The sequence below is a fragment of the Corvus cornix genome, chromosome 20 (genome assembly GCF_000738735.6).
Source record: "Corvus cornix cornix isolate S_Up_H32 chromosome 20, ASM73873v5, whole genome shotgun sequence".
In the NCBI taxonomy this organism is placed as follows: Eukaryota; Metazoa; Chordata; class Aves; order Passeriformes; family Corvidae; genus Corvus; species Corvus cornix.
Genome location: NC_046349.1, coordinates 4632387 through 4654834, shown reverse-complemented (window position 1 = coordinate 4654834; position 22448 = coordinate 4632387). Strand labels below are relative to the sequence as shown.

Genomic DNA, 22448 nt, shown 5'->3' with positions numbered 1-22448 from the left:
CTGTAACCATCAGGTAATTAGCTGTAGCAGGCTTACAGCGTAGGAAAGGCTCACGAGAGCTCTGAAATGAAAGCGAAAAATGCCTCCTGGAACTAATTTTAGAGTGGCTTGAAGTGTTTAATCCTGCAAATTATTGCCAGTGAGGAAACATCAAGGTACTGCTGGATCTTAATAGCGGCAAAGCAGCAGGAATGGTTCACCCTAAGCTGCCTCCTGCTGATGGCTAAGCAATCAGACACACTGTACACCCCTCACAAGGTGCAGGGGCAGCTATGTTTTGTTCCCAGTGACTTACAAAGTGGCCTGGAATTGTTCCTCTCTTCTTTGTGTCTGGGAAGGAGCCTTTATCAGCAATGCCAATTCAGGCCTACTTTGCAAACAGCAGAGAATAAGGAAGAGGAGACCAAACGCTGGGGTACAGACAGCATCTACCACTGCATCATGCTGGATCCCTCTTCCATGGGGATCTCCATCCTTCAGAAAGCAGGGAAGGGTTTGTAGAGGGGCACAAGAAGGCAGAGCACTTTACTCCTTCATACCTAGGACCTGTCTCATTTGGAAAGATGTCTTTCTGATTCCTTGCTCTGCTCATGAGTCCTCATTAATGAAGCTGAGGAGATTGGATTTATTCTTTCATCCCTCCAGGAGTCAGTTTCTCCCGTGTGGAGAAAATAAATGTCAACCTTGTGAGGACTGCTTTTAGCGATAAGAAATACCAGATATGAGACCAGAAAAAGATTTCTTAGGGTCTTAAGCCCTATTTGCCCTCATACAGATCTTCAGCTCTGCAAACCCATTCTGTATTTTTACCAGACATCTTCTGAGGGAAAAAAGGAAACTCCATGTCTCCTCCCAAAGGGAAGGTACTCAAGAATCCTTTTGCTATGATGGTTAAAAACCCCTTCGTTTACCTTCCAGACAGAATTTATCCATAGCCAATTAATACCCTTCTGTTATTCTGCCAAAATATTCTTGGATCTTTAATAAGTACTCTGTCTAGCTCTGTGGAAGCTCTGCAATTGATTGCTACAGAACTTAGGAGTTCCCTTTTCCACAAGCCATAGGAAGAAGTATTAATAACAGAATGTGCTGTAATTCCCCATGCAAATTTTGCAGGAGCCCATCCAGGTGTGTGCAAGAATCCAAGCATTAATCTCAAAACTATTTCCACTACCAGCCTTCCCAGCTGTAAAGCTTTTCTCATCATTTAAAAACAAAGGAGAGGTAACAAGCTACACTTTAACATTTGCTTGAAAATTCTTTCCCAAACAGGAGAGCTGCAGTGTCTTTCCAAAACCCACCAGGCACCAGGAAACATTTCCTTTGCAGAGACCAGAATGAAGATCCTGCATATTTCATTGAACAACAAGCATTTTTGAACTCAGATTTTGTATCTTTTTAGGCACAGGTATCCTTTTGCACATGCACCCATTAGATCTGCAAACCCAAGTGATCGAAACGTCAGAACTAAGGTTAACCATAAACCCCTATTCATCTGCATTATGAGTCACTCTTTAAATATAGAATTATGCCTTGTTTTCCAGATTCTACCTCAGGATGGACAGTGTTCACTTAATGAGCAGATATTCAATATTTTGTTTCAGTGTCATTATTCAGCATGTGGCTTGAGGCCTCATTTACCACATACTACTCCAAACCTGCTTGCAAGACACAATTGCTAATTTTCTTGTGTGTTTTTCTAGGGCTCTTATCAGTATGGCATATGAGTGCTTCACAACCCTCATTTCTCCTAACAACACCCTGTAAGACGAGAGGATATTATTATTCTTGTTTAACAGATGGGAAACTGAAACACAAAGAGATTCAGGTCAAAACATTCTGCTAGAGATGGGTCCCCAAACTGAGATGTCTGGGAATTGATTTCTCAGAATGTTTAACGTTGTACAGCTTCATATGTCAGGAGAAATAGCACAGGCAGTGTACTCTGCAAATGGAAACGCAGGAAGCAAAATAAAATTAATAGCCAGTTGGGAAGAATTTAGTTCAAATTGACTTCTCTGAGACTGGATGAAAGTTTTGCAGGATTCAGATGCTTGAACCATGAGATCTCACATTTTCTTTTCAATTCTCTGCCTTTTACTAAGCTCTCCCTGCTTCCACAGCAAATACAGGCAAAGTCCGTCAGGCATCAGCCTCCTGCTCTCCCCAGCTCTGACTCATGTCCTGAGCTGCTCCACCTTCTGAAGTGAATTAGACCAGGGTGCACTGCTGAATATAGCACATGGTCAAGTAATTAAAGACTAGACCAAGCTCAGGTACAAAGGGAAGCCAAATAAACACTTTGCAGGAAACCCTAATTTCATGATTTCCCGATACCCATTTCTAAATAATAAGCTTTTCAAGGAGAACAGTCCCCCTTATACATAGGTATATATATATAAAATATAAATTTTATATACAAATGCAATTTTAAACTAAAATATGAATGTATTTTATATATGATAAATATAATATATAAGATAAAAATGTTATTATATATGTGTAATAATATAAACTCATGTATACTTATACTCCTGTTCCTGATTCAAAATCAGTCAAAATTTGCCAAAGACTGAAAAAGGTACCTGGCATGGTATATTATGCCCAAATGATTATAAAGTTTTCAATTTAAAATTAAAGGTGAACAAAAATCTTCCCAATAGGTTTCAGTTCAGCCTTCTGACTGTGTCTTTCAGGAAATCAGGATACATGTGCCTGGGTAAATCAGAACCACTTGTATTTTATAACATTCCCTGCTGAAGGAGTATGTAGAAGCAGAGCTCCAAATTTCCAGTATTCAGGAAATTCAGTTATTTCATAATTTCATTTCATTCTGAATCGAGAGAACACCTATGCCTCCCTTGCCTCAAACTTCCAAATTCCCTTAAAATTTTATTTGTGTTGGGTTGAAACTGTTCTAAGTAAATCAACCAGAGCTGATACCAGCACTGGAAATTTTAATGTGAGTATTTGGAGCTTGACAGAATTACAAGGAAATAAAGTAGCCTGGAAAGTTTCAAGCAATCCTAGTTACAGGTACGCCACCAGCTATTTCAAAAATACCACTGCAGTAGCATCTACATTTTGCAATAAAAAACTTATTAAGTGTGCTATGTGTTATTTTCAATACAGTGATACTCAGGAATGTATCCTCATTTTCCAGGTACTTTTACTGTCTCTCCCACTTAGAGCAGAGTGAGGAGTGGAGCTCTGCTCTTTCCTCACGCACAGGTCTGTCTCATTTCATACACTCATGAAAGAAGACCCGAATCTGAACTTTTTTAACCTAAAGGACTGACCACCAACTTGTGTAAGAAGGAGCAGCAGCTCTGAGCTTCCCATACAGACGCAGTGACTGCAGCAGGCAGAACCAGCCCGCCTCAGCTCCCAGCACAGAACACACACTTGTCGGCAGATCAAGGGGGCTTTTAAGAGATGAAACCAGGGTTTGCATTAATTAAATGCCATAGAAAGTTAGACAACCTGGCAGTTTTGCTGATTAATATTTTGTTCATTGTTTTCTTATCAAGGGGACAGGCAGTCTGACTCAGTCACCTTTTGAAGGATACGCTGGGGCTTGTGTGAATCTGGGCTTCTCCCAGTTCTCAAAGGAACAGTCATGAGAACTGTTTAATCAAAAAAACCCCTATGTCAGGATCTTCTATTTTGAAGGGAGGTGAGAAATCAGAATTCAGCACTCAGCTCAGAAGGGCTCTTTCCGTAATGCTCGGGGAGTGGAAACCGCTCAGCGTGGCAGCTGCCAGCAGCCAGCAAGGAATTCCCCTGTCATGAGGGCCATGACTCACACGTGCCCCTGCTGCTCCTCTCCCTCAGATGTAGGGGCCATACTTGTGGTCTGGGATGTGTCAGGAGAAAGGACCTGGCAGAGCTCTCCTCTGTTACACAACCTCGCTGTCCCTGCCCAGAGAGGCACGGTCCACCCAGGGCAGGGAGCTGCTGCAGGTGGCATGGGCTACAAAATCCTTTTGCAGCTGATATTTCCTTTCTCCCCTCATTTTCCTTAATCCTCTGCTCTTCTGGAATAACCAGAGTAACCCAGTCAGCTCCTGAGCAATCGCAATGCTGTTATAAAAGTCATCCCATAAAAAAAGGATTTTTAGCATGGGTTTCAGCGGTGTAAAATGAGGCTCCACACAGAGCAGAGCTGACACAGGTACGGAGGTCCCTCATCAGTTTTGCTCAATAAATTCACAGCAGAGCTGCTGCCACAGCAGCATGAGCAGTTTGCAACATTTGTATTTGTGCTCTGGCTATTTATTACTGTGTTTTTCACAAGCCCTTTTAATGCCTCCAGGAGTAATTTATGGGGACAGAATAGCACGAAAAGAGCAGATCCCACTTATTTAAATCTCTGGATGATGAAAATCACATGAGAAGAGCAGGTTTCACATTGTTTCCTCTCCATAAATGGCTTTCTGAGGCAGTAAAAGCCATGTAAAAGCAAATATAAACACTGTACAAACACCAAGATATTCAGGTTTGTTTGGACTTATCCAAACACTGCCCAGAGATTTTCAGGTTTATTCAGGTTTGGGCTCTGTTTTGTTAACTCATTCCATGAAACACTGCAGGGTGTAGTTATTCTCAATATAACCAACTAGATACATGCACTAAAATTTCTTTTAACTAATTTTACTGCACAAGAGGATTACTTTAACAAAAAAAATTCTTATATATAAAGTATAAATCTTGTTACTTTTCAGATTGATAAGTAATGTGTGTGACTGTGGTGATTCTTTTTTCCTTTTTTTTTGTTCTTCATTTGGCAGTTCTCACAGCTTCTGTTCCAGCACATGAACCAGACTGATCTGGACACCCAGGATGATCCAAGTTTCCAGCAACTGACATGTTGGTTATTAATTTTATAAAATAAGCAAATTAGTGAAGCTTGACTAACAAACTTTTTGATCCAGTGAACACTCATTTGTGCAGTCACATTAGGAATCATAACCTTTTAGTGCCAAGAGTAATAGCAGGGACATGGAGAGGTCACCAAGTTCCCTTCCTAGGGCTGGGGGTATAATTTTGGAGGTATCTGCCACACACAAAAGTTTGAAATGACATGAAATTTCTAAAATAAGTAGCACTTGCCTGTAAAAGGCAAATTAAAAAGGTTTCTTTGCCCTGTCTTTTTTCATTAATTAACATTCTGACTCCCTAATGAAGTTTCCAGATAAAGTCATTCAATCCCAGAATGGTTTGGGGTGGAAGAGACCTTAAAGATCCTCTTATTTCAACCCCTGCCATGGGCAGAGACGCCTTTCACTATCCCACTTTGCTCCAAGCCCTGTCCAACCTGGCCTTGGACACTTCCAGGGATCCAGGGGCAGCCACAGCTTCTCTGGGCACCCTGTGCCAGGGCCTCCCCACCCTCACAGGGAGGAATTTTTTCCTAATATCCAATCTAAACTTACTCTTTCAGTTTAAAGCCATCCCCTCTTGTCACAGGATACAATGTTTTCTAATTCAGCTCTACTATATTTCATGTTTTCCCTCATGAGACCAAATTTATTACACTGAGGGATGTAATTTAATAGTATATTTTAAACAACCACGAGTTTACCTGCTTGGCTGCTCATTTTTCACAAAGTCATTACAGGAAGCATTTAAAAGTCAGAAAACTGCCTCAAAATTTGTTTGAGTAATCCAGGCTTCATGATTCTGCAAGAGAGAATGGAAAGTTAACTTGAGAGGTTTCCTCTGCTGCTTGTCACACCAAAATGCCATACAGGCAGGCAGATCCTTTACCACACTGTTTTCCTACAGGTTCATGGAGAGAAATCTCAACCTAGACCTTCATCCAGCAAAAAAACCTGCACTCAGTCTCACCTTCCTTCACTATTGCCTCTGTATAATCAGAGGAAATAATCCACATTGCACACAAAGCAGCCATCATTTTTCAAGTGTTTGCAACATCCCAGCCCTCCCAGACCCGAGCTGTGCAAAGCCGCAGGATTATTCATAATTTCACCAGCCTGATTCAGCAGAAATAACATGGAACCATTTCGAGTCACATTTAAAGCTGTTTATGGGTATGGGGAAAAGTTGTGTCCCCTGAACAAAATGTTGCTTTCTCTCAGCTTCATTGCTGGGTTAAAGGAGAATTAAACTGTTCTGGAACTTGCTTGGAAGAGAGGGAGCAGGGGGATAGAGAAGGACAATTTATCTCTAAATTACATTGCTATTCAGAGTAAACCACAGAGAGCTGTAATGGGACAAGTAATTTTTTTACATAGTATAATTAATTAGAACCCATAAACCCCAATTAAACAGCACTTTTGAGACTATCAAGTGGTGCATGTTTGAAACTGCAAATATGACAGTATAAGTACGTTTTTATAGCTGGGCACACTCCTCAGGATTATTTTCAGTGCTCTACTAAAATGGGAAATGGCACCAGTTAGGCCCCTGCTAATAAATCGCTTGGAAACAGGCGATATTAATAATCTTTATGGGGGTAGGATGGAAGCCAGATGGGGCAGGGAGGGAAGTGTGAAAGTGGCATAATATATTGGCCTGGAAAACATAATCCAGGCCAAAGCAGAAATGTAATCTTGGTGTGCATCAGAGAGGGCTGGGAATATAAAAGGGGAGGTGATGTCTGAAAGGGGACTCGCCCTGGGAGATCAGGAGGACAGCTTCTGAGGTAAGGAAAGCAACACCCTACAAGGTGAGCATCTGCATGGGCAAGGAAGCAGAGGAAAAAGATGCTCCAGGGGATTTAACAGCCCCTGGCAAGGAGGGGGCTCTGTCCCTCGGCCTGTAAATGGGCAATGGCGCTGGGAGCTCCCTGGGTGTCCCTCCCTGGAGGAGCCGTGCGTGCAGGCGATGGGACGCGTGTGCGCGGGCTCCGTGCACAAGCAGTGTGAGGAAAAGCTCCCTCTGCCCTTGTTTATTTGCACGAGGCCCCGGTTGTGTTTGACTTGGCAGGCAGGAGCCCCGCGCCCTGTGCCAAGCGCTAATTCCCGGCCGCCCCGCAGGCCCTGGCGCGCACCTGACAGTCATTAGCGCCCGGGCCCATTTTGTTCTCACATTTCGGGCACTGACCCGCAGCCACGCACGGCTCCGGCAGACACTCCATCACCTCCCTGTCAGCAGCTCCAGCCCCTGCCCTGCCAGCGAGCACGGAGCTAATGAGGGCTGGGGAGAAGCCTTCACCTTCAGAGAGACGCCCCTCTTCGCACGGAGAGCAGCGGACGCTCCACAGAGGCCTTCTTGCTCCTTAAATTATGACTTTGTTTGGGTTTGGAATATTTTATCCTTCAGAAAATAGCGTGATAAGTAAACAACTGGTGACAGCTGAGCCTTGGTGACAGAACCAGACATTAAATTCTAGCATTCCCGTTCAGCTGTACAATGCTCCTCGTGCTAGCTACTCCCCAAAAGGGGCATCTCTATCTTATCAGTCACTCAGAAAATTCCTCCAGTCACCTATCAGCATAAGAAGAACATTTAACCTAGAAATGCAGAAAAACACACTTTCAGATGAAGGAGAAATGGAGGGAACAGCTTGGCTGGATAGAAAGCGTTGCGGCAAGGACCCACAACATCCATGAGGAGATATGGGAGGAGTATCAAGGAGATAAGAGCTTTCTGCAGAAATGCTTTGCACTACATGTTATGCTCTGCGGAGGTCTGCAGAGTGCTGCCACATTCTTTATATACATGGGGAGGCTATTCAGCCCTTAGTTTTTAAGAATCCATTTACTAAATTGGAGAATCTTATAAATATTTGCGTTTCTTAAGTCTTATGCCAATTTATGTGCATTGAGACCCTTAAGCTTTCTCACCAACATAAATTATTCTAAGATCTGACTTCTTGCCAGCTCCAAATACTGTCATTTTAGTTTGACAGACACATATCTTTTCTTTTTATCCACTTCGTGCACAATTTTCTCCATTTAATATCAATAGGGACAGAGACTCTAACAAGTCAGCAGTCAGTCCTAGGTTGCAGACAAGTTTTGGACTAAGTTCTTATGAACTTAAAAGGAAGGAATAAGAGACTTAAACTGCTGGAGAGCTCCAGATTTCCATGAGAGAGAAGAGCATTATAATTTTTTTCTATGTCAGTCTCAAGGCAATGCACTTTTCAGTGATCCCTTACTAAAATTTATTTTTAAAAAAAGCAAAAATTCCAAACCAGCAGAGACTCATTTTGGATTTGTCTTAGAGGCTTTTTTCCAAATTTCTCTGGAGCCTGCATTGTTGAACGTGTGGTAATTTAGCACAAGACCTTATAGTCAGATCTACAGTTGTAGATCTAATAAAATGCTTATGCCATGTTTTCAGACATTGCAAAAGCAGTATTTTATCTGAAATATACTAAGTAGATGCTGATATTGACATTTTTTCCTGAGTCTGTAGAGTTTACACACAGCTTCTCTACAAGCCTTGTACCTCAGGTCTCACTTCTGTCCTCCTTAAACTGTTGGGCTTTTTGGAGGATAATTTCCCATTTGAAAGTTAAGGCACTGGTAGACAGGATACAAATGCATAGAAATGAAAATGGACCTGAGCATGTAAAAGCTGGGATGATTTAATGTAAAATATATAAGGTGCTTGCTCCAACAGCACAAAATACAGGTTTTCTTCCTAATAGAGGTTTTATTTTTCTTAGTCCAAAAAATACAAAGGTGTTCTGCACTGTACAAGGCATAGTGAGATGAAGAACCCACTCTTCAATTTAAGCAACAGACATGGCAAGAATAATCTCTCTGGACACTGCAGAACCGGACATTTAGTAGATTCATGCAGACACAAACAGGGTCACCACCTAGTGAAGGAAGGACAGAAAAATTGCCTTAATCTTAAATCCTGGTTTAGTTATTTCAAGGAAAAAAAAGCACATTTTAAGGAAATTGGAAAGCTGTGACTGCAGCAGACTCATGGTCTAGTTAGTTAGGGGATAGAGGCATGAAGAATATCAGCAACCATCAACAGGATGGCAAATGCCATTTGAATAGACATGTGTCATTCCTGTACCGCAGCCAAGTGAAACTACAAACACTATTAAAAGTATAAAGAGACTTTAATTTACATTCCTGCTAAGGCATCTTTCTGTTGCCAGAATATTGCTAGTGGGCTTAGTATAAATGAGAATCTGGCCTTAATATTCTCAAACAGAAAAGTGAAATACACAGACATATTGACTTGGATTAGTATGCTCTGTTCTGTTAACCCAAGGTATCTGCATGGACCAAAACTGGCAGAAAGAATATGAATCTGAACCTCAAGTGCATAGCAGCTTCAGCGAGCACAAATGATCTAAAGAGCCACTTCCTATGGCAGTAAAATCAGGCCTGTAGAATCATAAAGGTTGGAAAAGACCTCCAAGATCATGGAGTGCAACCATTAACCCAGCACTGCCAGGTCCACCACTAAATCATGTCCTGGAGTATGGATCTAAACATTTTCTGCACACTTTAATATTGCTTATTTCCTTTATTTTTAGCATCACATCCCCCAGCCACACAGCACACAACTCAAAACACTGTCTACTTCATTTTACCCCTGCCGTGGCAGCAATCTTGGTGCTAACGTCAGAATTCCAACACCCACCTAAACACAAGCCACCCAGGAAGATCCAATACTTGATAACAAACTTCAGACTTCTAACGAAAAAGACAAAAAGCCTTGAATACCAGCAGTGCCTGGAGAGGAAGTTGTGTCCTTTGCTGGAGGGAGGCACAGCAATAAACAAAGGACAGCAATCCCTGCCAACGTGACCAGGGGCAATACACACCAGCCAGGAGCTGGAGGAACTTCCTTCTATCACCAGAAGCATCTCTGCACCCTGCCCATTAGCCCATTTTCAGCTGTGGCCCATTCCAGATGTTCCAGAGGAAGAGGGAAGAACAAACCAACCCGGAGGCCAAGTTAGGCATGAAAAGAGGGATGAAAAAGACAAAACACCATCTCATGCTGTGAGGAAGCCCTCCGGCAAAGGGATGAGGTGTGTTTCAGGCTCTAAAAAGACCTTGTCACCAAAAATAAAAAATCATCATATGAAAAACACAGGAGGGAGAAAGGTAACTCCAAACACATGTAAGCAAACTGGCAGGGGGGTTGGAACTAGATGGTCTTTAAGGTCCATTCCAACCAAAGCCTTTCTATGATTCAATGAAAATGGGCAAAATTCTAAGGTGTTTGAAATCAATGGCAAATCCCTCAAAATTTATTTGTGCCAAGATTTTGAGATGAACACATTTAAGTAGATTCCTACATTTATTTCTAAATAAGGGATGTGTAGCTCTTGAAATGTCTTCTTGGGATGTGCTAATTTTGATAGGAAAATGAAAGGTGCTAATTTGTCCCTGTCGCCATATAATATTAAACAGTTCAATGTGGGCTGATTTTGGAAACAGCACATGGCAGACACACTTAAAAAAATAATTGAAAAGGTACTGAAAGAATAATCTTTTCCAAATCTGTCAACAAGATTCTATCCACTGAACCTGGCAAGAAATCTAGCTTATTTTGGTAAAACAATCATTTTTGCTCCCCCAAACATTGTAAAATAAGAGGGGTCATGGAAAGAAAAGTGGGAACATTAAAAAGACCCTTGATAAATATTCAAGGCTGTGGTGCTGTTATCGTGGGGTATTTCCAAGGACCTGCACACAGGTTTTAAAAGTTCAAGTAAATGAGGAGGGCAGGAGGGAGCTCAGACTGCAAGGGCTGAGGCACTGCAAATTCAATTCACTGCGTGGTTTTGCTGTGAATGCTTTTCCAGCTCTCACACCATTACATAGGATGTAGCATCATAATGATGTCAACTCTTGGACCAAAGAACAAGCTGATTTAAGTTTTATGAGGGGAAGGATGAATACTTTCAAAGGCATGGTGAATCGAATAATACAGAACTGGTAGGATCACAGTTCAGGGAACTCATGGTTATGCTTTGAACTATTTTTAGCGAGGTACTGCAAGTTCAGGGATAGTTAGATGGAAAAGGCCTGCACAGCTCAAGTGAAGCACAGCCTCTCAAAGCATTGACAATTTGCTACCAATTTTGCAGGCAGAGAATCAAAACCTCTCTTCCCTTTCCCTGAGGGTGACTGCTGCAGCAAGGCTGCTCTGTGTGTGTGTCACTGAGCATCAGAGGCTGTGCAAAGCCGTCCCTCCCTGTGCCCCACCCTGGCACAAAGGACAAGCACTCACCTTGCATTCGAATCAGCACACGCCCCTCTCTGCTTTCTTCAGGATTCTCCAAGGCACAGCGTAGCAGGAGGGTGCAACAAAAGGATCCAGGCTCCCTCCATCCCTGCCTTGCCTAGAGCAGGAGCAGTCCCTCCTTGTCACTCTCCATCCCTCTCCCGAAGGTGCTGTGACTTTGTCCTGCCCACCCAAGGAGGGACTGCATCCACACGGTTTTAGCCCCAGCATTTTCAATCTGTAGGGAAACACAACCCCCCTGAAATTCAGATACAAAAGAAAGCACAGGTAGGGTGGTTTTCAATCAAAGCCACTGCTGTTCCTGCAGTAAGAGCAGGTCAATAAAGACCTTCCCCCAACTCCCTTTGGAAAGTCACTGCAGATGACTTCTGCCAGCTCTTGCTATGTTTTTGCCTCCTTTAAATGCATACTTGAGAATATCCAGTAAGTGCAGATCACCAGGAACACACAAGGAATGGGTTGCTTTATAAGCTTTACTACAATTATGGATAATGTTGGAAATATATACTGTATATTTCCTGTATGGTGGGACTGCTACGAGCACAGAAAATCCACATTGAAGGGGATTTCTATGCAAGCTATGCAGCAGATGAAGATTGTATTGCAAGCTTGAATTACTGATTCAAGCTGCTTCTTTTCCTCTCCCCACCCACTTCTCTAATAGCTTTTAAACTTAAATAGCCATATAAGTTAAAATGTTCTTTTATAGGGTGAAATAAACAGATTTTATGGTTCAGAAACTGCAAGTTTAGAGATCAACACTTTACCACTAATTCATGCAGGTTCAAGCTAAGGAAATGGCTCATTTTCCTCTCTACAGTGTCTGATGCTTTTTTTTTGCTCCAAAAAATCCAAGATGCAATTTAAATTAGATGTTATGAAAACTCTGGATGCAGACAATGCTTTCTCTTAACAAAGTACATCTAGGTTGCTGCATTCCAGGTCCCAGATCCCATGAAATCAGAGGAAAATTACTGCTGAAAACCTCAGATTGGCTGGAAATTGATACAAAACTTTAGAATTTATTGTACATATTATTGATTGGGCCTTAAAGCAAAAAACCAGAAAACATCCAACAAAATAATAATAATAATAATAATAATAATAATAATAATAATAATAATAATAATATCACAAGAAAGCTTTCATGTGCCACTCTGGAAATCTAAAAATGTCTTATGATTGCAAATGTGATTTATACTTAAACTTCTTTTTAACTCTCAAAATGCTGCGAAGAATATTTAGCCCCAGTCCATTCCAGTGGAATAGTAGCAAATACCAGGTCCAGCTGTCCCAGTAAAGCAGAGGAGAAGCGGGACTGACAAGCCCCATACCTTCCACAGCTCATTTCCATTACTAGAATTATCCACTGGAATTCATGGGTAACCCTGGCATTCCAGTGAGCCAGGGGAATAACCATGACCCGGAGATGTGAATTCCAGATGCATGCAGAAATAATTGGAGGGTACAAAACCCCAGGAAGATACAGCTTGGAAAGTTTGGTATGATCTGAATGCACAGAAAGTTATTTTCAAACTGAGAGAGCAAGAAGTGATTCTACTGAGCAGTGGGAGACTCTGCCCTAAAGAGTCTAAAGAAAAATTGTGGTGCCCTGATAATTTTATGAGAAAAATTACAGTGATTATGTTTTATTTGTCTATCTATCTGTTTATTCAACCCTCATCACTATGATTTTTGAGTGTCTCATATATCCAGTAACAACAAGGGCGTATTTTTCTTCCCATTTATCAGCTACATTAACCAGCATTTAAGTGGTTAAAATGGAGGTTTTGTTTCCAAGCAAAGATAATCCTGTTCCTGAGGACACCAGTAATGGTGGTATATGACAACATAATCAGCAGCACAAGGATATAAACAACTCCCAATTATCCCAAACCAAAATTTTTGAACATCTTGTTACATTTTTTCCTAAGGCCTTAAAATTACTGAGTTGTTATGGTTGGATGCTTTGTGGTGAATAAATCTAGAATAATTCCCTGGAAAGAGTGAATTGCACCGAAATTCTGTTAGTGCAAAAGACCACAGTACCAAGCTTGCCCTGGCTTTCCCATCCATGGGGAAAAAACCAGACCATGTTCTCATTGTGTGGGGACAGGAGATAAAGGGGGAGGAGCAGTGGTGATGTGATTTCTAGGAAGTGGGAAGCAGCTGCATGGAAAACAGAGAGTGCAATAAGAACGCCACAAACAGTGGGATTTCTTGCATTTTTGCTTCTGTCAAAAGGCCAAATTCCCTGTGCCTCCAGGTGAGTAACAAAACAACAACTGTGAAAAAACCCCATTGCACATGAACACAACCTGAATGGAATTTGAGAGGATCCATTGGTGCCGTTTCCCACACGAGGTGCTCGGAGGCACCCATCATGTCTCAGAGCTCTCACACAGATAGGAACACGAGATTCTGTGCTAGAAACAGAGATGTCACAGGACACGGCATCCAGATCTGAAGACAGATCAAAGTAACCACACTGAGAGCCAAATCCAAGCTTGGGCTTTGAATATACCTCTAAAACATGGATGTTTTTGGAGCTAGAATTTGGGTTCTGTCATCCATCTAATCTTGAAATGGGTGGATCAAAGATGTTCCGTCTGAGGCTTAGCAAAGTGCTAACAGATACTTTTGAATAGAAATGGTTCAGTGAAATGCTCCAAGCGAGAAATAAATTTGTTGGTGGGCAAGTTGTGAAGCGAAGGAGAAGTGAAACTGGCTGAGGAAATTGCTGCATACCTGTTGATTTCTTTGATATGTTACCTTTTGAGGTTGGATTTATGTGCAACAGAAGTGAAGGAGAGGCACAACGTGGTTGAGGAATTGGACCAGAAAGTTGGTAGCAATGCCAGAAAAGACTGGAAATTAAGAAGGATGCCCAGTGGTTTGAGAGCTGGCTTGGAAACCAGCAGCAATCATATGTTTGGTTCTTCAGACCAAATTTCCTGTATGACCTTGGCCAAGTCATCTAATACCTCAGCTTCCAACGACTCAAATGGAGCTCATAAACCTTGTTAAAAAATAAGAAAACTTGTGGGGATGAAGGACCATGTCTCACCCATTGCAGCCTCACAGCTTGAGGTGGCCTGATAGAATCGTTAAACAAAAGAGACTGGATGGCTTCCTGAATTATTCAAAATAGAAATACAAATATAAAATTATAGAAAAGAACTGCCTGCAGAATGTTTCAAGCTGTAGGGACCAGCCTGGTTATAGATCTTCCAACATTTCCATGCTCCAAGGAAGCCACACTCCTGTTCAAGCTATAGGAAAAACACACACAAAAAACATTGCACAACTCTGGCTGGCACTGGCATTTGCTCTGTAGATGGCACAAGTGCTAACCTTATTTTCTACAATGTTTATGCCAATGTAAAGTGGAAATAACTATAGGAATTAATCCTGACATACATATGTGAGACATCTGGCCACATCAACACTATCATTTATTCCAGCATGCATTTTCCTGGCCACCATTTTTCAGCCTACCTTAGTCAACTGCAGTAACATTTTTGGCCAGTACAAATTTTTGACCTGATGTCTGTGTAGATCTGAAAGGAATTTCCCCTTCAACACGCATGATCTTCCATTAAGCAAAGCCAGTTCCATGATTCCTGGAAGAATTAAGCAGTACAAATACCCTGTAACTCTGGATCCTTGCAGTTAATGCTTTGGTCTCCTTTTAAGGGATAAGAAGTTAATTCTTTCACACCTAGTGCTGGTGGGTCATTTGGGGACAGTCTTATCACTCCGTGAGGAAAGGTACATGCCTAAATAATTCAAAATCTCAGATGCTGCTTATTCTTCTGCTCTAACTGACCAAGTGTTGTGCAAATTTTAGAGTGAAAAATATGCATTCAGCCTTGCAAATGGATTTACAGCCTAGATGGGTTGCTGTGTTCTGGGGAAGACAAAGGATAAGAATTTACTAATCATGGAAAGCTTTCTCCTGCTGTTACACACATTCATTTCATCAATAGTGACAATTAGAGAGGGACAAGCATTTCTACTACTGTGTCATCCCAGCTTGGCCCACAGCACTTTCTGAAGAAGGATTTTTCTTGAGGCACAGTTATCTTTAATGGAACAACACTCTTGGGCAACTGTTAGTATAGAGTATAGAAGGGAAGCAACCAATTAAATACCTACAAAATTAGAAGCTGAATTTCTACTGAAAACCAAGTGTATATTTGCATTAAAGGCCAATCTTGATAAAGATATTTGGGCAATAGAAACAATGAAAGTAATCAAATTGATCAGTAGAATCAGAACACTGACAATAATGAGCAGCAGAGACATAAAAAAATTAAAACTGAGTTAACAACAAGATATGGATTTTAAAATAATTAGAAGTTGAAACTTTTCCTCCTCCTAATTATTCCTTCAAGCTGTGATTTTCAAACTTCCATTCAGCTGCTACTTAAGCCTGATACCTCTGAAAACTCACAGCTGCCTGGTATACCTGTGTTAAAAGTCCCCAGAAGCCTACATGGTGCTTCACTTACAGTACACAACTGCTCTGCTTGGAGAGGGCAAAGCTGTTGCCTTCCTGCTGGAAATGTCAAGGTGAATTGTGAAAAACAAGGGTTATGTCCTAAACCTTGCTCACTCGTTGTTTTACACTTTTCCATCTTGGGAAGGCAGCTCCCATTGATACATATAAGTGGGAGAAAACGCTCAGGTCTAAAACTTGCAGTTTCCTGCCTCCTGCAGAACGGTCACTCAGCAAAGATATCCAGGTCCATGCATGTCTCACATGTGTGAACATGGTATTTTCCTTTTCCAAGCAATGTCCAGCTGAAAACCACGGAAACCTCTTTAGCCACAGAGACATAAAGATGCATCAGAGAACATTCTCACAAATTACATGCATCTTTATGCACAAGCAAAGACAAAGTTAGCTGCCTCTCCCTGTAGTGTAAAAATTCCTGTACAGATTACACACCTTATTAATTCTAGACCAGTGAACTTTCCTCCTAGTTTATAACAAAGTGTTACATTATTAGTCAGGCTTCCCAGCAACTTTTGATAAAAATGGTGTTTTTATTGCTGTATAAAAAATACAAGGCAAGTTAAATGTTCAGTATTTTCTTATAAAATATTTAAGTTTATAAACTGTTGCAAACAGGCTGGTGTTTATATAATATTCACAGACATCTGTAATGCCTCTCATGAAAGCTAATGTATAAGCTCCTAGCTACTGCAAAAGGGTTTTAAAGATGCTCTGCCCATCTTAAAGTGTAATTCTACATAGTCTGAAGAGCTACTTTGATAACAGTTTGTTTTGAGCTTAATGTTTATTCCTCCCACTGCTGTCTAGGCTGAAATTTGCTTACTTTATGATTGAGGGCCCCAGTGCATTTAAAATTTAAATACCTGACTAGGACACACTTACTCAGCAGAAAGCACACACAGGCCTAATTTCAGGTACATGCTTACATCCTTTATGTCTCAGGACTCAAATCATACGCCCACATTATTTAACAGACAGAAAAGCAGTTGGGAATACAGGCATTTCTGAGGCAGAAGAATGAATCTCCCAAAGGAAAGAAGCTCTAATGACCTCTTTCCCAACTATTGCCCAAGTATCTACCACTGCTAAGAAACAACTGCTGCTTCAGGTTCTGAGTTGTTGTAATTCTTGTTGTGTGTTCCTGTAGATATTTTATCTTTGCTGCTAAAATAAATAATAAAACTACTGAGACTACAAGCACACAACTGCTCCTACATCCAACAAAATGCCAAGCAGAAGTGGGATTCTTCTCCCCCCATCAATAGACTGCCAGGTGTCATATTTGCACCTTGTGACATTTTGATGTCAAACACCAGGAAGAGTCAAGAATATTTATAATTTTGAGTGCCTTGTTTAAAACTGAACAATGTCAGAGAGACTCTCCTTGGATTTCTCCTTCAGTTCATTTAGAGGCAGCAGAGCTGATGCAAGAAGACTGTAAGTCTCAACCACACAACCTGATGCCAACAGCTGACCAGCAGAGTCTGAAGAGACTCGTGGCATTCCCCTCAAACCTATTTCCACTACACATCAAGTGTAAACTTGGATCAAATGCGGTTCTGAGCCCAAAGGCTCACAGTGAGGATCTCAGGTTACCCTCATCTGGCTCCACTCAACGTCTTCAGAGCAGTCCTGCCCAGCAATCACTTTATGGCTTCTGCAGATGGAGCATTTGCAGCATTTCACATTTGAAAAGGCCAAGTGGTTGGTGATCAGTACCAAACCACCAGCTCCACTGAATGACAGCCTTTCTGCTCCCTCACACAAGTCACAGACTAGAAAACAGCAATGCAAGCCCACAGCAATGTTTACTATTAAGGAGCAATTTCCATATCTACCTCTTTCTTCCCACAACTACATTTTATAAGTTCCAACTCAGCTGATTGGCAGGTGATGGTCAGAGCTGTGATCTCATATCAGGGACAAGCATTTCTCACACATGCTTTGGGCCAGGTGAAGACAACCACAGGCTGGATGGAACTCTAGGTCTGAGGAGCAAGAACAAGTTGCAGAAATGGACCAGATGAACTGTAAGCAGGTACAAGAATCTGAAATGGGGATCACATGGGTGCCACACAAGCAGACCTCATGAAAGAAACAGCTCTGAAATTCTGTGCGAGCTATGAGTTCCAGGTGTGGGACCTGATGGAGAAAGGTTGACAGTAGCTCACTGTGTACTGGATAAATAAGGTGCACACTGACCATCTCCCCAGGTCCTTTCCTCATCCTTACCCTGTCTGTGCTGGGACTTTGACCATCTAAAAGTAATCACAGATTAATATGGTGGGAGACAGTCAAGTGCTACAAGTTTTAAAACTCACCTATCCCAGACAAAAGACTGAGTAAAGGAACACAAAACATACTGGGTATACTCATAAATAAATACAGGTTGTGAAAGTAAAGGAGCAAGGGCAGCTGTAGGATACACTGGGAGAATATCTTTCCCCTCTACAGCAGACAGATGATCCCAGTCTCAGAGTTTTTTCTATTTATTTATGATGACTGATACATAGTTTGTACTTGATTTTAAGGAAAGTTACAAGGAGGAGTAACTTAATGTACTGTTTTCCAGGAAACGTGTGGCAGAGCTGGTATTCATCAATGTGGAGCACGCATGACAGGCTGTCTGATGGGAGAGGAAAACCTGCACTCGACACCAAGTGCATCCAGAGAGGATTTAAAAGAGAAACTAGATGTTCTTATATCCCACTCTGTTACTCAATCAGTGCCCAAAAGTAACTCTAGCCTGCTTTTTCTTCTTTACATCACCTTTCTTTCAAAGGTGTGAGGAAGCATTTAGCACCTTCTGTTGTCTGCATCCCATGCTCACAGATAATCTGGGAATTTTCTGTTTTAACCACATTATGTATAATAGCCAAAAATGTAGGGGACTGGAGCTGTCCTCAGTGTATTTCCCCACAGCTTTTCGCCTGTGAAGATTTTTATGTTGTTCCTCTATGCAATTTACAGGGTCTGTGATCATGGAGGGGAAGTTCCATAGTACTAAAAGGCCTAAAGCAACCCCAGGACAAGAGCTCTTATCCTGTGAGAAAAATTTCAGAATCCTTAAGGGTTTATTTTTCATAGTTTCTACTCCTTTGTCAGGTGTAAGCAAATTATTTTTCCCCATCACTGGACAGATCTGCCACCTTATGGGTCTGTGTCCTCAAGAAGATTCATCCTCTACAGTAAATGCAGAAACACCTAATTCCTCCCTAAGCTCTTGCAGAGTGACAGACGGAGCCAGTGCAGCAGGTCATATTTCTGCTAAACTCACACAAGTAATATTTCCTTCACAGATCCAGCCCTTCTGGAGCTCCTTCTCCACCCACATCTATATAGCCTCCTTTAGAGCTTTGCAAGCCAGGACTGAGCAAACTGACAGGTCCCCTCTGCTACCATTTATACACTGCAGCATCATCTCTGGTATCTACACACGGTGGCCAGAAAGGCACCCACTCTTTTGGTAGGTTCACAGAGCAACACAGAACAGAAACACCTGCACAGACAAAGAGCTGTTCTCAAAGATCCTCTGTGCAATGCTGGTGGCACTGAACATGACCTTCAAAAATTCACTGGGTAGTATATTAACTCTCCTCAAAGCATGAATTTATAGAAGAAGGGAAAAAACCCCAAAAAACATCAAGACTGAAGAGCTTTCCTTTTCAGAACAAAAGTGTCCTGGTAAATTAAAAAAAAATATATTTAAAAATAAATTTAAGTCATTATAAGCCAGGAATAGCCTGAAAATATTCCCATCCATGTCCTTTCTTAGTTAATGAGGGGCATTAGTTAACACTGCCAATAACAGACTGTTGTGGTAACTCATCATTACCACTACAACCCAGCTGTAATCAGACAGAAAGGTACCAAGGGTTGGCCAGTGCAATCATTACCAGACTGAGATTATTCAAAGAAAGAAAAAAAAGAGCAAGAGTTGTTTTTTTTTTAAAAAAAGGAACCTTTGTTTATTTGATTAACTCTTCGCCATCTATTTTAATTCTTCCCTCTTCTTCATGTAGTCATTTTCCACTCATCTCTCCCAGCTCCCCTGCTTGCTTTGCTTAGCAATGCACTTCTTGCAAGCACATGAAAACTATTCCAATGGTACCAATCATGCATATTCTCAAAAGGCAGGCTTACCCTAAAAAGCACTCAGAGTCAGAACAAGATGCAAGACAAGTGGATCCAGCAAATGAATAGGAGGCATCACAGTGAGACAATTATGATGAATATAAATAAGCTGGCGAAAAGAAATATCATTTCACTGAAACATGCAATTTTGCTGAACCCAAAATCATTCTTGGAGACAAATCTGTCTTCAGAGAGCTTTCAGGATGAGGATTTTTGAGGTTGCGTCAGCTGTGATCAAAGAGAGCAACATCCCAGATATTTATACTGAGTCTGTCCTCATCCTGCAATGGCAAATCTTGAATGTGAGAATTGCCATTATCTGACCATCTCACGGTGCAAAGTTCACAAGAGCCATTTTTGGGAAGGAGAATGTTTTTAAAGCCAGTTAGGCCACACCCTCTCTTGCTTTTGTTTAGAAGTCACTGTGCAGCACTAGGTAGAAATACCTGAGCCGATCCAGCATGAAGCAGCTGGAGTACAGAGAGCAGCACAGACACGCTCAGCTGCCCAGAGCCATGAGGTGGAGATCCCCACCACCGGAGACTGCAGTGGGGGCAGCTCGGACAGGTACCTCCATACAGAACTGTACAGCCTCCTCTGGACATCCACAGCCTCCTCTGGACACTGCACACACCTCTCTGCTTTAGCCTGAACAGTCAAAGCTGTGACAGCTCATGGAACACTGCACATTTCTCACATGGTGCAGTAAGTCAGACAAATCCAACCACCCAAACACTGCCAGTAACTCTGGTTGGTAATGATCTACAGGATGAAAACCATCCAGCAAAATACAGCAGTTTTGAGGGGTTTATTGTGGGTTATTTCTTTTTCTCTTACTTTTTTGCCTATTTGGGAATTACTAATTGTTCCAAACTGATATTATTAATTGGCTCACAGCTCCACATACATTGTCAAACTGCTGGTCAGCTGGCGGGCACACTGTGCTTTCCCAGCAGATTTCTTTCACAGCTGGATTTGCCATCTGAAAGGTCCTTCCCATTTCCAGCTCTGCAATCCTTCCAGGCAGAAGGGAGAAGAGGAACAGACAGATGCCTTTCCACAGAGATGTAACAACCCTAGCAGGTTCTCAGCATGTCAATAACAATCTAATCAGGCTGCATTATACTGAGGGGAAAATGAGGTCTCTGACTTTGCCAGAACACTTCACACATCCGCCTGCTCTTACAAACACATACAACACACTCCAGTTTCCAGATGCAGATAAGGATAACCACAGCGTGGAAAACAATCCAAGAACTAGTCTAGCCAACTCCTAGCTGGACCTCAGCCTCTTTCCACCTCCTCTCCTTGCTCTGGAATAACAATCGCTGCCTGTAAATTTAATGAAATTTCACAGACAACTGCTCTGTGTTGATGTCGAAGACAGTGTCCTGCTGCTCTGAGCATACACAGGAAAGCTGTCCCACCTTCCCTCTCCCCCTGTCCTGGTGTAATCACAGGGAAAACTGCAAACCTAGCTGTGCCCAGGAAGTAGGAATTTATACTGCAAAAGTCCTGATGGCACCCTGAGAAGGAACAGCTGCAAGGACCTCTCCTCCCTATATGCACAACCAATTGTACAGAAATGTCCTGCAGCTCACCAAAAAATAGTGCACCAGGATTTTCTGTGCAGTCCAATTCCTACCAGAGCTCCCTCCCTGGGCAGGGCTGATTAAAGCTGACCTAACCCTGACTGTAAAACTGAGCGTCTGGTCCTCAGATGACCATCGTTAGCCTGAATTAGTCACTGACTTGTGAATCAGAGAGCTATGAACCACCACAGAAGCAGAGCTGCATGCTGGCTGCTTCTCCTGTGTGCTCCGAGGCAAGGACTCATACCCAGTAGCAATCTGTTTCTGTGAAAAAAAAAAAAAAAAAATTACAAAACAGCAAAATAGGATTCTGAGTCAAGACTCACTGCCTGCAGGAAGGAGGAGGATATATTTTTTTTTCTTTCCTGGCTGATTACCTAAAGAAAAAAAATTACTAGCTCCAGTGAATGAAAAAGAACCTTTCAGTCCAAAGTCCTCAGTCAGGCCATCCAAATTCCCGGTTGCCTTGATCTCTTTTCCAGCCAATGAGCTCCTCTTATGCTCTGACTGATGGTGTTGTATATTTAAAAATGTGTTTATTCTGACAATTTTCTCCTCTTTTATGTAAGAGGACAGGCAAGCAACTCATCCCCCAAACCTCAAGGAAAGAGCACAAACCTTGGCTGCAAAACTATTTGGCTCCCTGAAGACTGTTGATTCTTGGACAAACTGTTATTCCATCCCCAAAAGATGTACTTACCCTGAAAAAGAAAATGCACACACAAACATACAACTGAGTATTAAGAGCTTTGGTAGATCTGTGACTCTGGCCCTATGACTAAAGTGTCAGCTGCTTCTGCAGAAATGGACATGGTAGTGGAAAAAAAAAAATCCCAAACCAAAAAACAAAGGAAGGGTGAACACTGAACTGCCCACAGCTGGACTGAGCTGAACTTCCATGGCTAAGCCACTAACACTGGGTTCTCCTCAGTGCCTCAGTGTCAGTGAGGTTATGGAAACCAGAGAGGCAAACAAATGGGACTTTCTAAACAGATCAAGGG

General features: G+C 41.9%; 1 long non-coding RNA gene across 23 annotated transcripts in view; it reads right to left on the bottom strand.

Annotated features, from left to right (window-relative positions):
- The window catches only part of LOC109144308, a 136668-nt gene that overhangs the window by 59743 nt on the left and 54477 nt on the right, over positions 1 to 22448 (bottom strand). For 18 of the 23 annotated variants that reach the window (XR_005603461.1, XR_005603449.1, XR_002044981.2 and 15 more), the window contains 4 exons: positions 22066 to 22148; positions 21608 to 21711; positions 11185 to 11416; positions 5585 to 5682 (listed from right to left, as the gene is read on the bottom strand). This is a non-coding gene — a long non-coding RNA (uncharacterized LOC109144308). The remainder of the gene's footprint in view (positions 1 to 5584; positions 5683 to 11184; positions 11417 to 21607; positions 21712 to 22065; positions 22149 to 22448) is intronic. The other 5 variants (XR_005603458.1, XR_005603465.1, XR_002044985.2 and 2 more) reach the window with 3 other exon arrangements.